At 37.0% G+C, this 13893-nt stretch overlaps 1 protein-coding gene and 1 non-coding gene across 3 annotated transcripts in view; one reads left to right on the forward strand and one right to left on the reverse strand.

Annotated features, from left to right (window-relative positions):
- The window catches only part of PRORP (protein only RNase P catalytic subunit), a 140395-nt gene that overhangs the window by 33935 nt on the left and 92567 nt on the right, over window positions 1-13893 (forward strand). The gene's annotated exons all lie outside the window — the stretch shown is intronic.
- Window positions 6944-7016, reverse strand: TRNAN-AUU (transfer RNA asparagine (anticodon AUU)). The gene has a single exon. It is a non-coding gene; the product is annotated as a tRNA-Asn (tRNA).

Below are 13893 nucleotides of genomic sequence, written 5' to 3' on the forward strand. Positions count from 1 at the left end.
CAGCCTAAATAAGGAAAAAAGACTACTTCAAGGCAAGTATGATTTCTCTATAAAAGAACTCAGAAAGGAGATTTGCATTTCTTTTTTTTTTTTTTTAAGATTTTATTTATTTGCCAGAGAGAGAGAGTACACACAAGCAGGCAGAGGCAGCAAGAGAAGCAGGCTCCCTACCGAGCAAGGAGCCCGATGCGGGACTCGATCCCAGGACCCCAGGATCATGACCTGAGCCGAAGGCAGCAGCTTAACCAACTGAGCCACCCAGGCGTCCTGGGATTTGCATTTCTTTCCCATTGTTTGTAAATACGTTAGGGGGGAGGTCAATAGTGTTGACTGGTGTGCCTTGCATCAGAGCATAGGCTTTTTTTTTTTTTAATTTTTTATTTTTTATAAACATACATTTTTATCCCCAGGGGTACAGGTCTATGTGGGGCTTAAGTGGGTAGAAGAAGAATCAATGAAATAAGATGGAATTGGGAGGGAGACAAACCATAAGTGACTCTTAATCTCACAAAACAAACTGAGGGTTGCAGAGCATAGGCTTTTGAATGCAAACTGGTATAGCCACTGTGGAAAACAGGATGGAGGCTCATCAAAAAGTTAATAACAAGGGCGCCTGGGTGGCTCAGTGGGTTAAGCCACTGCCTTCAGCTCAGATCATGATCCCAGGGTCCTGGGATCGAGTCCCACATCAGGCTCTCTGCTCAGCAGGGAGCCTGCTTCCTCCTCTTTCTCTCTGCCTGCCTCTCTGCCTACATGTAATCTCTCTCTGTCAAATAAATAAATAAAATCTTTAAAAAAAAAAGTTAATAACGAACTAACCTATGATCTAGATATCACACTACTGGGTATTTACCCAAAGAATAGAAAAACACTAATTCAGATGGATGCTCCCTTATGTTTACTGCAACAGTATTTACAATAGCCAAGATATGGAAGTAGCCCAGTTGATGAATGGATAAAGACGATGTGGCATATATTGTTATATTTTTTGCTTTAGATATGATTTTCAAAAAATTATTATTAATACCCATGTCAAGGAGCTTTTTTCCTATTTTCTTCTAGGAGTTTCATGATTTTAGGATTTACTTCTAAGCCTTTAATCCAGTTTGAATTAATTTTTGTGAGTGGTATAAGATAGGGGTCAAGTTTCATTTTTTTACATGTGAATATCCAGTGTCCCCAGCACCATTTATTTATTTATTTATTTATAAAGATTTCTTTATTTTAGAGAGAGAGAGTGAGCAGGGAAGAAAGGGAGAGGGAGAGAGAGTCTTTAAGCAGACTCCATGCTGAGTATGGAGCTGGACATTGGGCTTGATCTCACCCCTGAGATCATGACCTGAGCTGAAACCAAGTGTCAATGCTTAACCGGCTCTGGCATCCATGTACCCCTCCCAGCACCATTTATTGAAGAGGCTGTCTTTTCTCCATTGAGTATTCTTGAGTCCCTTGTTAAATATTAGTTGACTATATATGCTTGGGTTTATTTCTGGGCTCCCCATTCTGTTTCATTGGTCTGTTTGTCTGTTTTTATGCCAACACTACGTGGTTTTAATTACTATAGCTTTATAATATATCTTGAAACCAGGAAGTATGATCCTTTTGATGAAGTTCTAGAACCTAGGTGAGGTTCAGTGGGGTAAGGTCCGGAGCAGATGACCAAGAGAGAATTCTTGAGACATCTTTGGTGCAAAATGGTGGTTTATTGAAGCACGGGGACAGGACCCATGGGCAGAAAGAGCTGCTGCCTTGGGGATGTGAGGAGTGGCTGATTATATACACATTTATATATAGGGTAGGTGAGGACAAAGGGGATATTCAGAAGGGCTATCAGGATAAAGAAACTGTCAGGATATTGAAGTCCTGGTTATTATTAAGCCAAGGCCGTTTTTCCCTTTAATGAGGCACTAGCATGAAGACAATTGGGAGTTTCCTGGTGGAATGTCACATTCTTGCTATCAAGTGTCCTTGTTAGTGAGATTTGGGTTTAGAAGAAATTTAATTTTATTTACATTTCCTTCTGCCTCATCCTCCTTCAGTTTTTATGGAGGGGAGGGTGATGTTAGGGCTTGAGGAACTGAGTTATGTGCCTCTGGAAATTGGGCTATTGATAAGGTAACTTCTTTGTTGTAAATCTCTAGGACATTTGTAAACCAAGGGAGACTCATGTCTTGCAGGATTGTGATCTCTGCAAGTTAACTATTTGTTTTTCTTTTAGGGCAGTCAGGGGTGCCTGAGGAATGTCACACATATTACTGAGGGGAGCAGGTGGAGAGGGGGTGCAAGGTGCCAGCTTTGGCTTTGTCCCCAGCCAGCCTCCTGCTCCTTCATTACCTTGTTCTTCCTTCTTCCTTGTCAGTATTTCTTTGATTATTTGGAGTCTATGTGGTTCCATATAAATTTTAGGAGTGTTTTTTTTTCTGTTTCTATTTTAATAATGCACTTGGAGGGCGCCTGGGTGGCTCAGTGGGTTAAGCCGCTGCCTTCGGCTCAGGTCATGATCTCAGGGTCCTGGGATCAAGTCCCGCATCGGGCTCTCTGCTCAGCAGGGAGCCTGCTTCCCTCTCTCTCTCTCTCTCTGCCTGCCTCTCCATCTACTTGTGATTTCTCTCTGTCAAATAAATAAATAAATAAATAAATAAATAAATAAATAAAATGCACTTGGAAACTTGATAGGGATTGCATTGGATCTACAGATGGCTTTTTGATAGTGTTGACATTTTAACAATATTAATTCTTCTAATTTACCAACCCCGGATACCTTTCCATTTATCTGTATCATCTTAGATTTCTTTCATCATTTTATGAAAAGTAAACAAAGGACCTGAATAGACATTTTTCCAAAGAAAATTTGTGAATGGCCAACAGGTACATGAAAAGATACTCTGTATCACTAGTCATTGGGAAATACAAATTAAAACCACAATGAGATATCACCTCATACCAGTTAGAATGGCCATCATCAAAAAGATAAGAGATAACAAATGCTTGAGTGGATATGGAGAAAAGAAGATCCTTGTGCACTGTTGGGGGGGTTGTAAATTGGCACTGCCAGTGTGGGAAACAGTATGGAATATGGAGGTTCCTCAAAAAATTAAAAATAGAACTACCATATGATCCAGCAGTTCCAGTTCTGGAAATATATCCAAAGGAAATGAAAACACTAGCTCAAAAAGATATCTAAACTTCCATGTTCATAGCTTTATTTACAGTAACTAACACAGGGAAACAACTTGTGTCCATTGATAGATAAATGGATAGAGAAGTTGTGGCATATATATACAATGGGAATATTATTCAATCATTAGAAAACAAGGAAATTTTACCATTTATAATAACATGGATGGACCTTGAAGACATTATGCCAAATGAAATAAGTCTGACAAAGACAAATACTGTATGATCTCACTTATATGTGAAATCTAAATAAAGAAAACCCACCAGACTCAAAGAAAGAGATCAGACTTGTGGTTACCAGAGGCAGAAGGTGGGGAGAAGGGGAATTGGAGGCAGATGGTCAAAAGATATAAACTTCCTTTTATAAGATAAATAAGTACTAAGTATATAATATATAGCATGATGACTGTAGCTAATACTACTGTAGGATCTGTGGGAACTTGTTAAGAGAGTAATCTTAAGAGTTCCCATCATAAGGAGAAAACTTTTTTCCTTTTATTGTACCTATGTGAAATGATGTTAGTTAAACCTAGTGTCACAGTCATTTCACAATATATGTAAATTGAACCGTCATACTGTAGATCTAAAAGTTACACAGTGGTGTGTGACACTCATTTCTCAATAAAACTGGAAAAAGCATAGGCCATAATTTATTAGTATGTACTGTCCAGGAGGAAGGAAAAACTGACACAGGGCTGGTGCCTGGGGGTTCAGGCCCACCTGAGGACTATCTTCAAACATAGCTGTTTTGTTGTCTTCTGGCTTTTGTGGTTCCTAGCTTGATTTTTATTGCTCTGAGGTATAGTGGCACACATGAGAGCATGGATTTCTAGGTTTTAAATCCCAAGTCCACCACTTACTGATTCTGTGACCTGCTTAACTTCTCTGTGCTTTAGTTTCCTAATCTGTTCAGTTCCTAATCATTTTTAGGAGTGAGAGAGTTAAATGAAAAGCACTTAGAATTCTTGTTTTTCTGTACTTTGTGATCTACATGGTACGTGGAAAGCCCTATAAAAGTCTTTCTGTTTATTATTTGGCTTGCTGAATGTAGGATTTCTTTCTTTAACCTCAAAATTTGAAATTTTGTGAGAAGAGAACTAGGTGAATATTTTCATTAAGTTTTCCTTCGGTCTCATGAATCTTTGAAAGACATAGATTTTTTTTTTAATATTAAGAAAGTTGCTTATTTTTTAAAAATGATTAGTTCTCATCTTTTTGTTCTGGTTTATTCCTCACTGTTGTGAGGCTTAAGTTGTCTCTACTTTCTGTCCTTTGTATCTATAATTTGTTTTCTCTTAGCAGTTTCTCTTCTTTTTCTCCACGTTCTAGTAGAATTTCTCAGCGTTTGTGCTGCATTTCACCAAATACATATTTTAGTAAATTACTTCTGATCTTTACTGCTTTGGAGATTTAAATTCTGCTGTTGCATTTCTTTTCTTTCTTTTTTTTTGCATTTCTTTTTTTTTTTTTTTAAGATTTTATTTATTTATTTGACAGACAGAGATCACAAGTAGGCAGAGAGGCAGGCTGAAAGAGAGAGAGGAAGAAGCAGGCTCCCTGCTAAGCAGAGAGCCGGATGCGGGACTCGATTCCAGGACCCTGGGATCATGACCTGAGCCTAAGGCAGTGGCTTAACCCACTGAGCCACCCAGGCGCCCCTGCATTTCTATTTTATTTTTGCCAGATCCCTTTGCATTTCTTGCAGTTCTCTCCTTAAAGCTTATTGCTCTTCCTTCATAGATGCAACTGAGTTTGTCCTCAATAATAAACAATAATAAAATGTATCCTCAATCCCCTGAGTTTTTGTTGTTTCTGAGGACTTCCTCCCTCTTCTTTTGCTGCACCACCCATTCTATCTGGCCATTTGACCCACTCAGGTTTTCTCTAGTGCCTGTGCACCAATGATTCACAGATACATATACCTCCAGCCCTCACATTCTCACCAAACCCCAAATTTCCTGTTGGGCATCTTCCTGAATAACATTCTTTCAATGACAGGATGAGAGTGGTAAACTGTTTTTTATTCTTTGTAAATGTCTATTTGAATGATAGTTTAATTGCATAGAATTTAATATTTTCCCTCAACACTTTGAAGATAGTATCACAATATCTTCTGGTCTCTATTTTAGTTATGGTTGAGACATTTGCTTCCCACCCTTTGTTTGTTTGTTTCTTTGTTTGTTTGAAGTTTTTTAATTTATTTAAGTAATCTCTATACCCACTGTGGGGCTTGAACCTTATGACCCTGAGTTCAAGAGTCCCATGCTCCTCCAAGTGAGCCAGCCAGGCACCCCTTTGGTTCAAGTTTTGTTCTATAGATCATCTTTGTCCTCCTCATTGCTCTTAACATTTTTTTTTTTCACTTCTGTTGTTTCATTATGGTGTGTGTGTGTGTATAAATGTATTAATTTTTCCTGTTTGAGATTCACTAAGCTTCCTGAATCTGAGGTTTTATATCTTGAATCACTTCTGAATAATTCTCAGCCCTTGTATTTTGTATTTTCCAAGTACTGCTTCTCCTGAAATTCTTTTAGACTTTTGTGGGACCCTTTCACTCTCCTCCATGTCTCTTACTCTTTCTTTCATATGTTTCATGTCATTGTATCTCTGAATTGCATTCTGGGTAGCACATTTAGATATGTCTTCTAATTCACTGCTTCTTACCTCAGATGTGTCTGTTCTTTCTACCCATTTGTTTACAGGTTTTTCCCCCATTGTTTTCAATAATTTACAGACCACAAAATTCACCATTTTAAGTGTACAGTTCAATGGTTCTGAGTAAATTTATAAACTTGTGTGGCTATCAACATGACTCAGTTTTAGAATACTTTTTTCACTCCGCAAACTTTCATCATACCCTTTGGAGGACAATCCCTGCTCCTACCCCTAACCCCAGCAACCACCGAATTGCTGTCTGTCTCTGTAGTTTTGCCTTTACTAAAAGATTCATATAAATAGAATCTAATCTGTAATTTTTTTTGTCCTTAACATAGTGTTGTATATTTGTTTTTAGAATATTTTAGATTTTTTTTAAGATTTTATTTATTTATTTGAGAGAGTGAGAGCGTGAGAGGGAAGAAGGTCAGAGGGAGAAGCAGACTCCCCGCAGAACTGGGAGCCTGATGTGGGACTCAATCCCAGGACTCCAGGATCATGACCTAAGCCAAAGGCAGTCGCTTAACCAACTGAGCCACCCAGGAGCCTATATTTAGTTTTAAATATGTTTTTGAGTTTATGTTACAGGTATCAGTAGTTCCTTTTCATTACTGAGTGTATTCTAATGTATTAATACCTCACAGTTTGTTTATTCACCACCTGATGGACATTTGAATTTTTTCCCATCCATTTAGTTTCCATTATTTTAAAATTTTAATTTTATAAGTTCTCTTTCAATTTTTTTTCTTCATTCTTTCATGGTCTATTTCTTTTCTTACAGGTTTGATTCTTTTTTTTATGTTTTAGTTTTTATTGCCTTTTAGATTTCTTTATTCTATATCCTGACTTTTTTGGGATTTAATCCTTCTGTTGTGTCAGAGGACTCACACATGGTAGATTGTTTACCCTTGTGTTTTACGCTTTTTAAATTGATAAGGTCAGTTTTAGAGGGACTTGCTTTTCCTGGGAGAATTCCTTTCCTGTCTGGATTATTGATAGTGTCTCTCTGGAGAGGTTTTCTCTTAGCTTCTGCCATGTGTCCAAGGTATATTACTGGATCAGAGCCAGTTTTGTGTTTTGTGTTTGTTGTTGTTGTTTTAAGTAAGCTCTACACCCAGCGTGGGACTTGAACTCATGACCCCAAGATCAATAGTCAGATGCTCTACCGACTGAGCCAGCCAGGCACCCCTGGTTCACAACCAGTTTTTGTGTGATTTCTTGGTGGAGCATCATGAGTTTTGTATCACATAGTTTGTCTAAATTTGTACTCCAGCCTATTTAAAACATAAGCCTGAAGTTTCTTTTTGTTCAAGGATTTGTTTTTCCCTACTTAGATCCCTGGTAGAGATAGAGAAGGTGGTGTATCGTGTTTTGATGACAGTGTTCCTATTTGTAAAGGTTCCTCTTTCATTCAGGAGTTCACTTGCAATTTTTCCCTTCTTTGGGAGGTTTGATATATCTCCAGCTCCCATGGGGATATCAAAAGCCAAGCTCCTGTTTGCTAACATCCATCCCCTTTCTTTTCTTCTCTTCTAGACAACATTAACATCAACCTTTATCCTTCCCGTTCTGATTTTCAGATTTGGCCTCATCTCTGGCACTGGGAGATTTCTTTCTTTCTTTCTCACAAGTTCATCCATTCATAGGTAATTTTTTGCAATTTATACAGCCTTTTAGACTGTATTTGGACACAGCAGGAAAGGTTTGTTTTCTTTTTGTTTTCATCTTACTGGAATCAGAAAATTCAGATAAGATTATAAGTATTTAAAAATAAGATAGTATACTATGGAAATTATAGCTATAACTACTAAGTGAAAAATATCTTCTAAAACATGGCTTGCTATTAGGTAAGTCTAAGCTTTCTAAGACTATTAGTTGTTTGATTGCAGCAGTGTTTTCTAGACATATGATTTCATTTTTCTCTGGCTACATTAAGGCAATCATTTTAGTTTCTTTTAATTTAGAATTTATTTGTATTTCATGGTACAACGCAGGCGCACATAGAAATGTTGCCATTAGATGCAGAGCTGGACTTTGTATTGTGGTTCCCATGTGAAGAGCAGTGCTTGCCACCAAAATAGCTGGTATTCCCCTGTTTTTCCATATCCGCTATGACTAAAGCCAGTTGTTCTAATACTCCCTTTCTTCTGATCTTTGGAAAATATAATCTGATTGTTGTGGTGCGTTGGATATAATTAACTTGTTAAGTTCACTGTTTCTTTTATGATGTAAAGTTTTGAGTATACATTTTGTAGTTGTGTTTCCCCTTAGTTGCCATTCTAGAGTAGGATGTTAACTCAATAAAATAAATGAGAGAGATGTGTTTTGAATTTCCTGGTGAGATTTGTATCACAGTCTCAGAAGTAAACTATCATAAACACAGACCATCATTCCAAAAAATGGAAGAGTTTTAACCTCTTCTGAGTGGCAAGGTGGAAAGGAAGTTTTAGCATGTTTTCAAATATCACCTGTTGAGAAAAATCAGTTGCTTAACCTCTTTGCCTTCTCATCCATAGCGTAGGAAGAGGAATAAATAGCAGAGTCAATTTTTACTGCTATGTATGTTTTGAGAGTCACTTAAAATTAACGAGATCAGCTCTGTGACGGCAAGTGCTGGGGTTACCTCTAGAATTCATGTGTCACGTGTAAGGCATAAGCTGTTCCATTCTTTTTTTTTTTTTAAAGATTTTATTTATTTATTTGACAGAGAGAAATCACAAGTAGATGGAGAGGCAGGCAGAGAGAGAGAGAGGGAAGCAGGCTCTCTGCTGAGCAGAGAGCCCAATGCGGGACTCAATCCCAGGACCCTGAGATCATGACCTGAGCCAAAGGCAGCGGCTTAACCCACTGAGCCACCCAGGCGCCCTAGCTGTTCCATTCTTTTATTTCTCTTTTGCTGCACATATTTGGATCATTTTGCTACTCATTTGTGATTAGGTAACAACTATAAAACAACAAATACCAGTTCTGCTTCTTTGTTCCTAGTAAGTTGAATAAAATAGGCAATGTAAGACATTTGATTAGCTGTTTCAGAATTGTTTTAAATTTATTTACTCTTTCCCATATGGTAATAAAAAACAAGAACTGGCTTTTTAAAATTTAAACTTAAAACATAATACACAAAGGCTTTATACTTATTCTTTGAGCTTTCAGATTGCCTAGTTGTTAATCCTCAAACATGCAAAGTTCTGTGGTGTTTGGCTAAGGGCCTTGGCAGTTTTTCCCTCTGCCTAAAAGGCTCTTCCTCAGAAGCATGATTGACTCCTTCACTTCATTCAAGTCTTTGTTTAAATGTCACCCCATTAGAAAGGCCATTTCTTTTCACCATATCTTAGAGAGGGGCCAGGAAGAGTGGTGCTAACACCATAACCCAATTAATTTTTCATCAAGGCACTTTTTTTCCATACCTAAAATTAAATATGTAGTTGTTATCTTGGTTTTGTTTCCTCTACTAATATGTAAATTTTTTTAAAGAGAGGGAGAGAGAGAAAGAGCAAGTGCAGGCAGAGGGATAAGCAGTCAGAGGGAGAAAGCAGGCTCCCCACTGAGCAAGGAGCCAGATGTGTGGGACTCAATCCCAGGACACTGGGATCAAGGCCTGAACTGAAGGCAGATGCTTAACTGACTGAGCCACCCAGTCGTTCTTAATATGTAAATTTCTTGAGCTCAATGAAGTGTTCACAGTTCTGTTCCTAGGAGTAAGAACATTATCTGGCACAGAGTAGGTGTTTAATTAAAATCTATTGCTTGACTAAGTGAATGTATTACAAACTTATGGTCTATGGGTGGAACATATCCATATATTTTTGTTTGAAGATCCATCTTTGTATTTTACTCTTTATAAAAATTATTTGATAATACTTCAGAATTCCAGGTTTGTTATTTTCCTTGAAAAATTTTAACTCTAAAACCCGGGTATTAACTTTTGTTTGGCAGCAATTAGCTGAACTAAGAACTGGGCTACTCCCTTTATAAGAGACCTACATTCTCTAGTTTGTTAATCTTTAAGATCTTTTTCTATAAAATCTTGCCTAATCCCTATAGGCATTTGAGTTAACAAACTCTGTTGCAAGTCATGGTATTTATAATTCCTGTGAAATAACACTTTTCAGATTTAAATTTAAAAGTGTAAAATGGGTAAAAACAATAGAAGTTGTGACTGTTATGGAATTTCTAAAATTCAACTGTATATTGAATTTGTAAAGCCTATTATGTTACAAAAATGAAGAATTTCCTTTAGGCCAATGAGTACTTGAGAAAAAGCTCCACATCATTAGTCATTTGGGAAGCATACATCAAAACACAATGAGGTACCATTTGACACCCACAAGCATGACTGTAATAAAAAACCCATGGAATAACAGGTATTGGTGAGCCTGTGGAGAAATCGGAAGCCTTATACATTGCATTTGGAAATGTAAAATGGTGCAGCTACTTTGGAAAATAGTCTGGTAGGTGCTCAAAAAGTTGAACTTAGAGTTACTGTTACTACATATTGTAACTCATGACAGTTTCCCATGTAAGACTTGTACACAAATGTTCATAGTAGTGTTTAGTCTTAATAGCCAAAAAGTGGAAATAATCCAAATGTCCATCAACTAATGAATGGGTAAATAAAAGGTGGTATAGCCATACAATGGAATATTATTTAGCAATAAAAAAGAGTGGAATACTCATTTATGTTATAATGTTAACAAACTTTGAAAACATTATGTTGAGTGAAAGATGTCAATCACAAAAGACCACATGTTTCTGTAATTTGTTTTATATGATATGTCCAGAGTAAGTGAATCTATAGAGACAGAAGATAGTTTAGTGGTTGCTATGTAGTAGGGTAGAGAAATGGAGATTGACTGCTAATGAGTATGGAGTATCTAGTAGGAAAGCCAGAATATCCTAAAATTAGATTGCGGTAATGTGGCACAACCTATAAACAGTATTCTTCAAATGAGTGAATTGTATGGTATGTGAATTATATATCAATAAATTTTTTTCCCAAAAGAACTTCTTTTGTTAATCCAAGATTGGTGGATTTTCATTGCCCAGATCATTAGTCAGTCTGTAATCAAATACAATCTAGCAGCAGTGCTAGAAAGAAATACTTATTTAAATTTACCCTCCATTAAAACGGTTACGCTTGCAGATTTATATTTTCCTATGTGTAGTTAGTATGCTGTCACAGTAGGTCAGCTCTTTCTCTGTCATTCGTTATCAGCATGGTCTATTCAGTGGCTTTTGAAAAAAATATTTTATTTATTTATTTATTTGAAAGAAAGAAAGGGAGAGAGAGTGTGCGTGGCTGCAAGTGCAGGGAAGGAGAGGGACAGGCAGACTGCAAAATGCAAGCATGCATATGGATCAGTGCTTATTTAATTAAATTAATTAATTTTAAAGATTTTATTTATTTGTCAGAAAGAGCGGGAGTGAGAGCACAGCAGGGGAAGCAGCAGGCTGTTTATCTACTGATGGACACTAAGGTTGTTTCCATGTCTTGGCTATTGTAAATAGTGCTGCAGTAAACAGGGATGCATGTATCCTTTTGAAATTCAGCTTTTTGTTTTCTTTCTGGGTGAATACCCAGAAGTGGAATTACTAGATCACATGATATTTCTATTTTTAATTTTTTGAGTCACCTCCATACTCCTTTCCATAGTGGCTGCAGCAATTTACATTCCCACCAGCATTACATGAGTGTTCCCTTTTATTCACATCCTCACCATCATTTGTGATTTTTGGGGTTTCTTTCTTTCTTTTTTTTTCTTTCTTTTTTTTTGGATACTTGCCATTCTGACAGGCTGGAGGTGATACCTCACTGTGGTTTTGATTTACAGTTCCCTGATAATAAGTGATACAGAGCATTTTTTTATGTGTCTGTTGGCGATTTGTATGTCTTCTTTGGGAAAATATTTATTCAGGTTCTCTTCCCATTTTTAAATTGGATTATTGTTTTGGTGTTGAGTTATATGAGTTCACTTTATGTTTTGATCAATAGTTATTTTTTTTAAGATTTTATTTATTAGAGAGAGCAGGAACAGGAGTCCCCCTTTTTATTTTTTACAATACTCCTTTTCTTGAAATCCATTTTGTCTAACATTAATGTCACTGCAACTGTCTTTTTTATTTATCTTTGTTCCTAATTTTCCAAAAGTGGGAACAATTCAACTGGTCCTTTAAGGGATTTTATTTATTTATTTGAGACGGGGAGAGAGAGAGAGAGAGCGCTCACGCACAAGTAGGGAGTAGGATCAGAGGGAGAAGGAGAAGCAGACTTCCCACTGAGCAGGGAGCCCAAGGCTGTCCTCAATCCCAGGAACAGAACCAGGACCTGAGTGGAATGAAGGAAGATGCTTAACCTACTGAGTCCCCCAGGCGCCTCTGTCACTGCAACCTGCTTAAGCTTACTGATACATGATATTTTCCGCCTACTTTTTATTTTCAGTTTATCCATATCTTCATATTTATATTATGTCTGTTATAAACAACATTTTTGATAGGGTTGAATTTAAATTTTTTAAAAAATTTAAATATTTTTATTTTGTAATTTATTTCCTATTTATCCAAAATATTTTTTATCCTTTTGTCCTTCCTTTCATGTTCTTTTGGGCTAATCAAAAAAAAAATTTTTTTTTTTTTTAGATTTTATTTATTTATTTGTCAGACAGAGATCACAAGGAGGCAGAGAGACAGGCAGAGAGAGAGGAGGAAGCAGGCTCCCCGCTGAGCAGAGAGCCCGATGCCGAGCTCGATCCCAGGACCCTGGGATCATGACCTGAGCCGAAGGCAGAGGCTTTAACCCACTGAGCCACCCAGGCGCCCCCCATTCACTTTTTATCTATACCTTTTCTTCATTATTTTTTAAATGTATGACTTGGGATGACAAAACCCTTAACTTAATCTAGTTGACTTAGAATTTAGATCATAGCATTTTACATAAAATGTAGGTACCTAGCAAAAAGAAAAGAACAGAAAAAAAAGAAAAGAAAAAAGAAGTAGTACCTAGCAGTAGAATTCCATTTACCACTTCTTGTCATTTGTGCTGCTGTTGTTACCCATACCACATCTGCATGTTTTATTTACCTGTGATTTATTCTATTTTGCGTTTCTTAGTATTCACCTTGCTTTGTGTTTTCTCTGCTTCTTGGGTCTGTAAGTTACATTTGTCACCAAACTTGGGGGACGTTTTGGCCTTTTATTCAAGTATTTTTTTTCTACTCTCTTTTCTATCCTCTCCTTCTAGACTGTAATTACCCACATGTGAGTCTGTTTGACATTATTGCAGAGGTAGGTTACCAAGGCTATATCTTTTTTTTTTTTTTCAATCTTTTTTTCTTCAGGTCGTATAATTTCTGTTGCTTTGTGATTCATGTTCAGTGATTCTTACTTCTGCGATCCCTAATCTACTATTAATATCCATCTTGTGAATATTTTATTTCACATAATGCTTTAGGTTCTAGAGTGTTCATTTTTATGGTTTACATTTTTCTGTTTTCCCTTCTTTGATTTTATTATAACTATGATTATATTATAATTATTTATTTCCCTTCTTTGATTTTATTTTCCTTTAAATTCTTGAATATATTTAGAAGAGCTAGTTAAAGTTCTTGCCTGCCATTGGGGAGGGTATGTGCTATCGTGAGTGCTGTGAAATGTGTAAGCCTGATGCTTCACAGACCTGTACCCCTAGGGCAAATAATACATTATATGTTAATTTTTTTAAAAAAGTTCTTGCCTGCTGACTAGCATCCAGACCTTGCTTGATTTCTATTCACTTCTTTTTCTCTTGACCATGATCATATTTTCCTAATTCTTCTGGAATATTTAAAAAATATTCTTAATTCACTTGAGAGAGAGAGAGCTCAAGCACATGGGCAGCTATGGAGGGTAGAGGCAGAGGCAAAGGGAAAAGCAAACTCCCTGCGGAGCAGGGGGCCCGATGTGGGGCTCATTCCAATTTTAGTATATGTGCTGCCGAAGCGAGCACCCGACGTGGGGCTCAATTCCAGGTCTCAGAGATCATGACCTGAGCTGAAGGCAGATACTTAACTATCTAAGCCACCCAGG

This window comes from Mustela nigripes, chromosome 13, assembly GCF_022355385.1.
Source record: "Mustela nigripes isolate SB6536 chromosome 13, MUSNIG.SB6536, whole genome shotgun sequence".
Lineage (NCBI taxonomy): Eukaryota > Metazoa > Chordata > Mammalia > Carnivora > Mustelidae > Mustela > Mustela nigripes.